The following is a 13,710-nucleotide window of genomic DNA, read 5'->3' on the forward strand; positions in this document are numbered from 1 at the left end:
CATCCAAACTTTAAAATAAAATAAAATAAAAATTGACCAGGTAAGCTCTCTTCCTATTATCTAGTTTTAAGTACTTGGGAGGTGAAGGCTAGGGGTGGCATCAAGCCAAGCCAAGCTCGAACCTGCATATGTTCGAGCTTGGCTTGATCTGAATACTTTGAACTCGAGCTCAGCCTCGAGCCTAAAATTGGAATCGAGCTCCAACCAACATTTAAAAATATAAAAAATATAAAAAAAATATTGTGATGAACTTAGTACCATTGAGTTGCAAGCTATTGTAGAATGTGTCCAAGAGTTTGCAATGGAGCATACTAATGTATTGTTACCAACTTAATAGACCTAAAAGAAAGAGCAAACACCTCCACCAATAGTGTTTATTCCATTGGTAAACAACAAAATTAGATGTTGAGGGATAAAAAAGGGTTGAACGATTGATCGTATTTGAGGTAAACAAGAACAACTATCAACTAACTAAAGAGGGAATTGACGACACCTATTAGAGTAAAGGGTATTTTCATAAAAAAAAATTATGCTAACAAGTTGGCTCACGAACTAATAAGTCGAGCTTGAAAAATCTCGAGTTTGGCTAGTTATACTTAATGAGCCTTATTTCTAGTTTGAGCTCGAGCCAAGCTCAAGAAAAACTGAATTGAACCGAGATTTTTTCAAGCCAAGCTCGAACAGTTTCTGAGTCAATTTGGCTTGGTGCCACCCCTAAGTGGAGTGTTGCCCCACCTCTTTTGGTTTTCTTTGACTATTAGAAAATAACTAATCAAAACCGCCTTTTTAATCTGAAAGTTTTTGAAATGGCGAGATATAAAATGCTTATGTGCTAGAAGTTCTACTTAGAAGCATCAAAATCATGTCTTGAATATACAAAGAAAACATAGATAAGAAAACTAGCTAACAACAATTAATATATATCTCATTTTCCCTATTATCCAATGCATAAAGAATTCCAAAAAGAATAAGTGGAATAAAGGGTAGTAAAGCAGCAAAAATGAGTTTTTTTCATAGTCATGCAACTCTAGTGATGAGGACTCCAAAGAGGGGGAGGTATATTAGAAATTTATTAATAATATATTATAATAGATTTAATTTTTATAAGATATTTTTTATTTTATTTTTATTAATAAGTTAAGAAAGATTTTAAATTGTTTGAATTAATAATTATTAAAAATAATAATTATATTTATTTATTAAAGTAAATATATCAAAATAAAATACTTTACCAATTTTATTTTTATAATGCCCAAATGCTTAATCAACTTGTTACTTTTTAATATCAAAATTCTCTCTTAAAATATTAATTAAATGCAATATTAAAAACCATAAATTAATTTTTTTAAAAAGTGGGTATTTTACTATACAAAATTACTTTTATAGATTTAATTTTATAACATAGTTTTATTTAAATAAACTAAAATATATTTTAACAATTTTAAATTAATAAATAACCCAAAAAATATTTTTTAATAAAATAAATAAAATTAAAATGATTAAAAAATTCTAATTTTTATAATATCCAAATGTTAATCAAAATTTTACTTTAAAATAACTAATTCCTCATTTTAAAAATAGTCATTAAAAATAAGGAATTTATAAAAAATAAAAATAATTTAACGAATCCTTATTTTTATAATTTCAAAATTTTACTTTAAAATATCTAAATTCTCACTCTTAAAATAGTTATTAAAAATAAGGAATTTATCAAATAAAAAGGGTATTTAATTATATAAAATTAATTTAATAGATTTAAATTTTATTTTAGATTGTTTGATTTGTTTAAAATAAAATAATTTTAACACGTTTTAAATTAATAAATAATTTTAACAAGTTTTTAATTTATTAATAATTTTTAAAAATAATTATTTATTTAACTTAATTTATCAATATAAATGATAAAAATTACTTAATTATATAATATCCGTATTGTTAATTTTTTAATACCTTCTCTGCCCTCTGTTGGCAAAACATTAAATCAAATAGAAAACTACCAATTTCGTTCACATATTTTAACATCAAATAGGAAACTACCGAAGCTGGTGATCAATTAGGAAAGCAGGGTTTCTTAGATTTTTATCAGACAAAGAAATGAAATAAACGGTAATTTTTTTTTTGCGTCTTTATGAAGGAATCAGTTCTGCTATGTTGTTTCTTAAGAAAAAATTTAGAGCGAGAGCAGAGAAAGAGAAGCGAGAGAGAAGCCATGGGAAAGAGGAAGCCAGAGATGAAGAAGATTGAGAATCGTCAAGCTCTGCAAGTCACCTTCTCGAAGCGGAAGAATTCCAAAAAAGAATAAGTAGAAACTGCTTTGCCTGCTAAGAAGATAACGCATCATTTTATATTATCTTCTAAGAAGATACATTTCTTTCTTTTTTGTAGCTTTGGTTGGTTTTGGGTGTTTTTCTTATGGCCACAAGCCTCATGATGTATGCAACTTGTCAACAACTTCAAGCCCAGGCCCAGGCTCATGCGGCAGCAGCCAGTGGTCACACCGAGTTACGGCTTCAAATGCCACCTTCTATTGCTTTTGCAATGAGAGGAAGATTGAAGAGCCTCAGACTCCAACTTGCATTGCTTGATCATGAATTTGATGACTTGGGTATGAAAATGAGTAGTTATGCAATGATGCATTTGTTTTGCATCATAAATATTTTAAGAGATTTGGTGGAGAACTAGTGGCTATTACTTATTAGAAGTTTATGTTAGTTCATATCCGTTAACTGGAGGTATTTGGAAGCCTATATGGTTGAATTGCATCATTTACTTCATTGCAGATTTCGATGCTCTGAGAGCACTTGATAGTGATAATTCTCCTAGTGCTCCCTCAATGAGTGAGGAGGAGATTAATGTTCTTCCAGTTCACAAATACAAAATTCAGTCTAATCAGTCATCAAGTCCACAAAAGTAAGTTTCAAGTTCTTCAGTTATGGTCTTATGTTTGCTATATCAGTCTGTAATAATAGGTATTAAAATGTTGTTTATTTATATTTGATTGATCAGTCTATTGGTCTCTTCATGTTCTCTGTTCATGACCTTGGGTGTGATTTATTTGGTTTTGGACTAACAATGGAGAGCCATTTTTTTTCTTCATGGATGAGATGCTCTGATAAATTTTGAGGAACTAATGCAATATCTTTCTCTTCTACATTGAGGGATCATCACTTCAGCAGGCTTCTTCTTCTGCATCCATGACAGAGGTATCGTTGCTTCTTTATTTAGATGGGAGAGCCTTATCTACACAAATATCTATTATTTTAGTAATGTCAAAATTCTTACTGGTTTCCTTTTTCTTTTCTTTTTTTCTTCTTCTTTATTATGGCACATTGTCTTGCTTTTCGGTTTCTGTTTGTTGCTATGTCAACATGGTCATATTCCCTGCATTTGGCTCTTATTATGGTCACTTGGTGGATGTTCATATCGGTATTTTTGTTCAGACTTGGTGACTAAGACTATTCTTTCATATCTATAAGTGGATCTTCATGTACTGCCTAGGGTGATTGTCTCTCAGGATTATGTCAACATCATCATGTGATACCTCATCTTAGGGTGTGATTAAAAGGATACAGATGCAGGATAATACAGGAAGCTGTATTATCTGTACAGATGGATGGCTAGAAAAGTCTGTTAAATTTGTAAATTTCTTTGGTGGCAACTCCACTATTAAATGATTGATAAACTCTTAAAAACATTTTGATATCGTGTGGTCAGTGGTCCCTCTTGCCATTTTTTACCTTGGTGGTTTAAAGTCTTTTTATTGAGATGACATGCACAAATCTTAGGGAACTTGTTTCCTTGGGCATTCCAAGCTCCTGTCTATTTGTTCACTCTTCGATAGGTTTTTAATACTGCTTCCCTGTTCAAATGTATTTTCGCTCGCTATTCCTCTCAGTGGTCCCAATCAACAAAGCAGGGGAAGTTGAAATTTCAATGGTGCAGCTAGGGTACAAGACCTATAGGCAATAGGGGAAACATGCTGCCTTAGGACTATAGCACTCGTGTCTTAATACTTGAGAGACTTCTGGTGCATTAGCCCAAGTATCAATGAGGAACAAAAAATCCCTCTCATCCATATGGTTCCTTATGTTTCTTCATCTCAGTTCTTTCTGTTGTTTTTTATTTCTTTTATGCAGAGAAGACAGGACTCATCTAAGTTGGATGGGAGTACCAAAAATCCCGATGATGAGCTCACTTGTAGTGTTTGCTTGGAACAAGTCAATGTTGGAGAGCTGATTCGTAGTCTTCCATGCCTGCATCAGATTTTTCTAAAACTAGAACCAATTAGCTTTTTGGCTTAATGGAAAGTTGTGTGGATGCCTATTTACATAGTTGCTTAAGTGTTCCACTGGATTTGTTGATTGGTTATGTAACTTCTACTATCAAATGTGTTTCAGTTTCATGCAAACTGCATTGATCCGTGGTTGCGCCAATAGGGAACCTGCCCAGTCTGCAAATTCAAAGCAGCATCTGGGTGGCAAGAAAATTCAGAGAGCGGAGTAGCAGCCTCATACATGGTTTAGTTCTTGCTTGAAACAAACTGTTCACTCTCAGACGTTAGTCTTATGTGTTGGAGAACCTTTTGGTTGGTTGGAAGTAGTCAGTAAATACATGAAACCAAAGCATTTAAATACATGGATAGAGTTGTAGATTGACACAAATATGTAAAATTCCTTTTTCAACATGATTGACCTGAATTTTATACGCAATCCTATTTTCTACAAGAAATAGAGTTGCATGCTCAAAAGGTTCAAGAGGAACAAGCTTTGAGTCGTTAAGTAGCAGTTCATGGAACTGCTTCACTCAATTTCCATTTATTGCTACTGTGATTCATGTCTTTGTTGACATGGTTCGGAAGCTATGAGAGACCATAATTCAGTACAAAGGACGCGGATGAGAGTATGACTTTTCCATAAAATAATTTTGGCAATTGCTCAACAAGTAGTCTCACTTCAAGTAGGACTTCATAGGCATTACAATTCCTTTATTCTCTCCAACAAAGGCAAAAACTCTTCCGACTGAGTAGAATATTGCTCCAAGTTCAGAAATTAATTCATTTTTTTTCTCAACAACTACTACTACAGAACAATCATTATGACATGTGCCATGTTTCCTTTTCCTCCCTTCTCCTTGTCAAAGAGTTCTTTATCTTCTGCATTGTCATCTAAAAAAATTAAGGCCACCCTCTAGGAATTCCCTTGAGATCATATATGGTCCAACCTTTTTGTTAAGTTTTATAGTTGTATTGTTACAGTCTTCCCTAAATTTCAGAAAAAAAAACACTTTGTCATTGTTTTTCCTCTAATATTTCTTTAATTTATCATTTTTCATCACTTTTGAAGTAATAGCTAAACCCACTACCTACAGAGTATAGGAGTCTACCCAACATCTAACGTGAGTCAAATCCTTTTATACTTCAGCCAAGAGGTGGTTTTCTAAGCTACCCTTAAAAACTTTGTATTTTTTATGCCTAAAATTAGGCCTTTTTTGCCTTTGAGTTTGAGGAATTTTCATTTTTAGATTATGACCGCTGTGACTGGTGTATGGAGTTTTGTCGTACATCTAGGAGTGAATTTTTTCTCCCATATTTGTTTTATCCTAGTTGGGTTCTATGTCCTTTTATCCCCAACTTGTGGGAAAGAATTAAAATAAAAATAAAAAAAGAGGTATTTTATTTTATGTGACAAGGATCATCAAGTAAGGGTAGAACAAAAAATGAAGATTTTGCATCTGTGAAGAATTTTTTTTTTCAGTCAAAGAAGAACAAAGACCAAATTTGTTTTTCCTTGCAAGCTGAAGTTATAAACTCCAACTTGAGGGAGATTGCTGAAGAGCAGGTATGGAAGAGCCTTACATGACTCTCGTAGAAAGAAGTCTCACATAACATTTATTAATATGGTGGAGTCTAATTGTCGTCTCATGGGCGGAAGTCTCACAGAAGTGTTTCCATTTAAAGGAGTTTTAATTATTTTAGTCATTTATTTATGTTACAATTGTTTAATTATTCTAGGATTTATCCATAGGAGTTAGATTTAGGGTGTAACTAGGACATGGGTAATTTTATTGTAATTTGAGTCTACTATAAATAGATGTTCGTCATAATTAGTTAATCAATAAAGTGAGCGAATTATTTTATTCTCCATAAATTCAACAATCCAAACCCTATTCAAAAAATAGAGTTTTGCAAAAAAATATGTTTAACTTTAATTTCACTATTAGTAGGGGATACTAACTCTTCGAGAGGAGTCTTTTTAATTCAAACCATGATCCCAAGGAAATTTTCAGAAGCAAAGATCTCAAGCTTTAAATATGAAAACATTTTTTTCTGGCACTGATGACAAACATGGATATTATTAGCTTTTTGTTTATGTGTAGCTGGTTCAGTGGTTCTATCCTGGCTGCTATATTTTTACCTTCCTTACAGAAACTTGAATAGGCCCAATTCATGTGTTTAACATGTCACATTGTTATGATTGTGCCTGGTTCCATGGGAACCACTAAGCCAATGACTTTTCAGTTTTATTTCCATGACAACCTTAACCCTATAATAGCTTGATTTTATTCGTGGAAGTTGTTTATTTGAAAATTTCACTAGAAGTTTAATAACAGGTCTTTCTCTTTAATAATGGGTCTATAATAGCTTGATTTTGTTCGTGGAAGTTGTTAATTTGAAATTTTCACTAGAATTTTAATAATGGGTCTTTCTCTTTGATGAGTTATACTGTGTGATGCTTTTTAATTATCTTATTGAAGGGTTCTCAAGAATGTACAAGTTTGCTAGTTTTCCAAAATCACTTATTTGTATCAATGGTTACATGGAGGGTTTCTTATGTGAGGTCTTGGGTTCAAAAGTATCACTGAGGATATAGGGTTGTAGTTTACTTATATAATTAATATTTATTAAAAAAACTGCTTTGGATTTTGTGACCTGCAATTTCTGCTTATTCTTGGGTGAAGCACCATATCTTTTCCTTTGAATAGTTTTGGGATTTTATTGCTTTTAGTTTGCTCGTTGGAGCTATTGGACAATGAGTTGGGTTTCTAGTCTGCTTAACCGCATCATGGTGCTTATTTCTCAATCAGCGGGTGATATATTACCAAAACTGATGACAACTACTGGGTCACATGAGGATCTTTTTAAGAAGGAGATTACTAAGTATGATGGTATATGTGAAGAATGATTACATATGTCATTCTTCAACTAGAAATGTTCATCCAAAAATAGCAGATGATGATAAGTATTAACCCTATTTCAAGGTAAGCTTTACATGAACTATTATTTATATGTTTATTCATTTAAAAGAACAAATATATTAACTTTCAATATGCAAATTTCAGAATTGCATTGAAGCAATTGATGGGTTATCAGATTGCAATGATGAAGGGATTGAGGAAGAGGATCCGGTAGAACTTGTTGGGGATGATATAGTATTTGGACAAAATCAAGAAAAAAGATGAAGATGATTTGCAGAAGCTAATTAACAATCTACAATCTCAATATCAGGGAGAAGAAGGAAAAATGAATAAACTGAATTAGCTAATCATTTTTCGTAACAATATAGCAGCTCATACGTGGGACAATTATGTTGAGTACAATAGTTGATTTAACATGACCAATTTGTTTTTAAATAAAAAAGTTTTTAAATTTTGTATTTGACATTTTTATTTTACTAAAAATTTATTGGATAAATATGGTAATGTGTGAGATTATTTATTAACTCTCATTTATTTTCCTGGTAAAGGCACTAACGTATCTATTTAATTTTTCTTCATTTTTTTTTAAAATCCATTTTATTTCCTAATAAGGCATTAAATAGGTTTTTATCTTAAGTTTTTTTTGGAAATTTATATCCTAGGAAAAGCTAGAAATGTTTTTCCTACGATATAAATTTTCAACCAGGGGCACTAATAGGGCCTAATAAGATTTCATACTAAAGGTTTCAAGGAAATTTATATCCTAGGAAAAATTTTTTTTGGCTTTTTTAATATATAAAATATCTAGATATAAAATGCTTAAGTGCTAGAAGTTCCGCTTAGAAGCATCAAATCATATCTTGAATATACAAAGAAAAGTTAGATAAGAAAACTAGCTAACAACAATTAGGAAAAATCCCATTTTCCCTATTATCCAATCCAAAGAAAATTCCAAAAACTATAAGTGGAATAAAGGCAAGTAAGGCAAGCAAAAGGAGCTTTCTTCATAGACATGCAACTCCAATGACTAGGACTTTGGGGAGGTTGGGAGGGCATTTTGAAAGTGAATTACCTAGTGAAAGTAAAGGTGAAACTGAATTACTTTTTTTTGTGTTGGTGTGCACAAAAGGAAAATATAGTGAAAAGTATATAAGAAATTTATTAATAAAATACTCTAATAGATTTAACTTTTATAAAATATTTTTTATTTAATTTTTCTATTAATAAGTTAAGAAATATTTTAACAAGTTAAAATTAATAAATAATTAATAAAATTAAATAAATATTTTTTTAATTATACATAAATTAAATATTTAATTAATTTTACCTTTATAATACCCAAATGCTCAATCAAATTGTTACTTTTAATATCTAAATTCTCACTCTTAAAATATTGATTAAATATAAAATTAAAAACCATAAGTTTATGTAAATAAAAAAGAGGGTATTTTATTTTATTTTTGAATAATTTTATAAGATTGTTTTATTTAACTAAAATAAAATATATTTTAACTTGTTTTAAATTAATAAATAATTAAAAATAATAGCATTAAAGAATACAGAGAGTTCTTTATAGAGTACAAAGGCGGGAGAGAGGAAGGGCCATTGGCTCGTGCACAAAGATCAAATTAAAGATTTTGTACTTGAACATTTTTTATGGAAGGAATGATGATAATTGCATTGTTGTGGCATGCATTGAGTTTATGCATTCTTTAATCAAAAGTATTACCATTACAACCCAAACATAATTAAAACCACCTCTCTTGTATATTATTATCCTCATTTTATACACAAGGAAAAGGAAATAATGGCTAATTTATAGTCAAATAAGGGTTACAATACTGAAAGGCAACTCATTCCAAGCCTCGACTTCGTAGATTTTTATAATACAAAAGAAATGAAATAAATAGTAAATTTTTTGCGTTTTTATAAAGAAATCAATTGATCTACTATGTTATTTCTTAAAAGAAATTTAGAGCGAGAGCCGAGAAAGAGAAACGAAAGAGAAGCCATGAGAAAGAGTACGCTGGAGATGAAGAAGATTGAGAATCAACAAGCTCTGCAAGTCATCTTCTCGAAGTGGAAGAAGGGACAATTCAAAAAAGCTGAGGAACTCTCTGTTCTAATCGGCTTCTAACTGGCGCTCCAGTTCTCGTCGTTGCCTGATTTCAGCTACAATTTCCATGACAAAGAAGTGTTGGGACTTGGGTCACTGTTGCGTGGATTATTGTATAGTGGAATGCTCATTATGAGTTCATTTTCCCTATTATCCAATCCATAAAGAATTCCAAAAAGTATAAGTGGAATAAAGGCTAGAAGGCAAGCAAAATAAGATTTTTTCATAGTCCGGCAACTCGATAGTGACGAGGACTCTATAGTGCACATTGAAATTGAATTACCTAGTGAAAGTAAATTACTTTTATCTGTTAGTGTGCGCAATGAAAAGTATAGTGGAAAGTATTTTTTGTTGATAGTGTATAGTAAAAAAAATAGTGGAAAATATATAAGAAATTTATTAATAAAATATTCTAATAGATTTAACTTTTATAAGATATTTTTTATTTAATTTTCCTATTAATAAGTTAAGAAATATTTTAAATTGTCTGAATTAATAAATAATTTTAAAAAATAAATTAAATATATAAAAATAAAATACTTAACCAATTTTTACTTTTATAATACCCAAATGCTTAATCAAATTGTTACTTTTTAATATTTGAATTGTCTCTTAAACTAATAAATTAAATATAATATTCAAAATCATAAATTTATTTAAATAAAAAGAGGGTATTTTATTACACAAAATTAGTTTTAAATATTTAATTTTATAACATAATTTTATTTAACTGATTTTTTTTTATAATATCCAAATGTTAATAAAATTTTTACTTTAAAATATCTAAATTCTCACTCTAAAAATAGCCATTAAAAATAAGGAATTTATAACCCCGAGATTTTATTTTCATCTAACCATTACAACCTTAGGATCTCTTGTGCGAGATCCAGGTTTTATCAGCAAGGAATGGAAATAATGGCTAATATACAAATATCGTTGATAGTCAAAGTAGTATTTAAAAACCGTTGGGACCCACCATGAGGTCGAGAGATGTCAACAAGGGTCCTCATACAAGTTGGCTCAAGCTAGGTGATAAAAAACATAAGCTGGAATTAAATAGAAGATTTGAAGATCAAGTGGGACCCACAAAGATACCACGAGCTAGTATCTCTATCAACATGAGTTGGAAGATCATGTGGGACCCACAAAGATAAGATCATGAGATGGATTTCTATCTTGGTTCACGTGCTTAAAGAAGAGTTATAAGTTGAGTTAAATTAGTCTCTTAAATAGATAATGTAATCTTATCATGATAGGCTTATCTTAGAGAGTTCTTGTTGAAATGTAATTACGAGTCCCAAGATTACTTGTATATGGACTCTATCACCTCCTCAACTATAAATGGATGTGTTTGTAACTGGAAGATTAATCAAGCAAACCTCTTAGTTTCTCGTCTCTTGTGTGATGCTCTCTCTCTCCAAACCTCTTTTATTTTTTCTTCTTCTCTCTCAACCCGAGAGTCTTTCTTGTTTTTCTCCTTTTCTTTCTCTCTCCCCTTGCTTTAGGTATTATTCATTGGGTCCTAAATTGAACATGGTATAAGAGTTAACAATTTAGAATCCCCATATGCACTTTGAAGATATGATTAAAAGCTGCTCATAGAAGGCTCCTTATGAAGCAAGATTGAAGCTCATGCGATAAGAATTTATTTTTTATATTATTGATTTTATGCTATTGGTTTTTGGAATTAGGAGGCGGTTTATAGAGGTCATTATGCATGTTTTCATCTTATGAGTTTATGAAAATAAATGCATCTCGGATTATCTTTGATTAGAAGAAATTATGAAGGCGATTTTTTGTCGATTTGCACAATATTTTGACTGAGACTAGTGCATATTGATTTTTTTATAACTCTATGGAAACAAGATTCTCAGATAAAGAAGGATGTTGTTGAGCCTTTTATGAGTCATTATCCATTAAAATTAATTACTTAGATTTTATGCTAAGCATCTCCGTTAACCGAGTTGGTTAAAGCCTTCCACTTGGTCATATTTCGATTACTTACTTGGAGAACTGTTTTACAAATCGATTTGCCTACTATGGCTGAAGATAATATGAATCACAAGATAGACATACTCAGAATCACCACCATAATGAACTGGTCCACATCGGGTCATCGGTTTCTTATCACAAATGACCTAGTTGGTCATCTCACCAACCGAGGACCACATATTGATGAAGATGATATATTCTATACCAAATGGTTCAAGGAGGATACATTGTTTATTAGTTGGCTTATCAAAAGTATGGAAGAACATGTCTCCAATAATGTCATTCACCTAGAGATGACTAAACAAATCGGGGAGACATGTGCCAAGTTGTATTCAAACTCCGACAACTTACAAAGGCCATATGATATTTTACAATAGAGGCTTACCACCAAACAAGAAGACAATATACATGAATATTTGGACACTTTCGAGGCTTTCTTCAAAAATGGAAGCTTGTCTAGCCAATCTCTATAGATATCTCTGTCCAAGATAAACAAAAAGAGACCTTGATAACTGCCATATGCCTTGCAAACATTAAACCACATCTTGAAGTTGCTAAGACTCACCTTCTTAGCTCTTCCACGGTTCCCCACTTTTGATGATGTATGTGCTACACTTCTTCGTATTCAGAACACTTCTCCCTCTACTATTGAAATATCATCCACTATGTACTCTGGATATAGGGGCACACCATCTGACCAAGGCCGATGCCGAGGAAGAGGAAGAGGTGGAAGGACTGGTTTTGATTGAACAAATGAAAAGGAATGCACCCATTGTAAGGAATATGGTCACACTAGAGACACATGCTTTCACCTGAAGGAATGTGCTATACGTGGTAGATTGGGTCACTCTTGAGAAAGATGTTATAAGGCTAATGAGAATAAGGCTAACCAAGCCTTAGTAAGTTATACAAAATTGGAGCAATCTACCACAACAATTGCAAAGAATACATTTACTGATGAAGACTATGAATTGTTCTAGAAAATGAAGACCATGATGGGGTCCTCCCCAAGTACTTCTTCGCTGACCGCTGCCACCACCGCTTTAGGTATGATTTGTCTCCTCTTCATCCTGGATAATTGACTCAGGAGCCTTTGAGCATCTTACAGGTAACATACATCTACTATACTCAGTTTCTCCATGTCTTTCACATAAATTTTTTATCATTGTTGACGGTTCACAAAATAAAGTTCAAGGGAAAGAATCCACTTCTGTCACACCATCACTTTCGCTCACTGATATCCTTTTTGTTCTCACTTTCCGTTTGAATCTTTTATTGGTTAGTTAGCTCACCAAACATTTTAATTGATCTATCACTTTCTTACCTACTTCATGTGTGTTTCAGGATCTTACAATGAAGCGGATGATTGGTGGAGGCCGTGAACAAGGGGGGCTCTACTATTTGGATGTGCCACAAATAACTACTGCATCCACCTGTGACACTGAAACCAGGTTATGGCACAATCAGTTGGGACATCCATCAACCCAATCTCTTCATTATATTTTTCCTAAAGCGAGGTCGGACCTTCATTGTGATCATGTCAAATGAGTAAACATCAGAGGTCTACATACTCACCTCATCCAGAAATTAAAAATGTCTCTCTTTTTTCATTAATTCATACTGATGTATGGGGACTCTTGAGTGACTCCAACATTTCTCAAGTGAAATATTTTATTACATTTATTGATGACTTCACTCGTACCACTTGGTTTTTTTTTTAAAGAGTGTTTTAAAATACCATTGATATTTAAATCTTTTCATGCAATGGTACACACTCCGTTTGGACAAAAATTTAAAGTCCTTCAGTCGGATATTGCCAAAGAATACACATCCAAAGATCTTGACTCGCTTTAGCAAGAAAATGGCATTATTCATCAGACATCATGTGCCTACACCCATCAACAAAATGGTATAGCCAAACGGAAGAACCATCATATTCTTGAGGTAGCTCGCGGATTACTATATGCCATGAAAGTTCCATGCTTTTATTGGCCGAATGTTTTCTTATAAACCGGTTACCCTCTTCCGTTCTTGGAAAAAAACTTTCCTACTCTCTATTATTTCCTGATGATGATCCTTTTTCACTGCCTTTGAAAGTCTTCGGCAGTCAATGTTTTGTCCATATTTCCTCCCCAAGACACAGTAAACTTGATCCAAAATCTATCAAGTGTATCTTTTTAGGATACTATCGTACACAAAAGGGTTATGTTTGCTATAATCCCACTCTTCAGCATTTACTTGTGTCTAGGGATGTCACATTCTTTGAAGACTCTCCATATTATTCTGATAATGCTCCTTCAGGTTTATCTTCCGTACCAGGTTCTCCTCGACCAGTTGTGCCCCGTGCTACAGAAACTACTATGCCCCAGAAACAATGGTTGACACCACACCTACTGAATTTTCGGATC

The 13,710-nt window shown here is 32.2% G+C and overlaps 1 pseudogene; it reads left to right on the top strand.

The window, feature by feature from the left end:
- The first annotated feature begins 2,128 nt into the window (after positions 1-2,128).
- On the top strand, positions 2,129-4,523 carry LOC137965196 (E3 ubiquitin-protein ligase SDIR1-like; annotated as a pseudogene).
- The last annotated feature ends 9,187 nt before the right edge of the window (positions 4,524-13,710 follow it).

The sequence above is a fragment of the Aristolochia californica genome, unplaced genomic scaffold (assembly GCF_029961685.1).
Source record: "Aristolochia californica isolate CCGP_79_NKW_82.1479 unplaced genomic scaffold, dmAriCali1.0.hap1 SCAF_5, whole genome shotgun sequence".
NCBI lineage: Eukaryota > Viridiplantae > Streptophyta > Magnoliopsida > Piperales > Aristolochiaceae > Aristolochia > Aristolochia californica.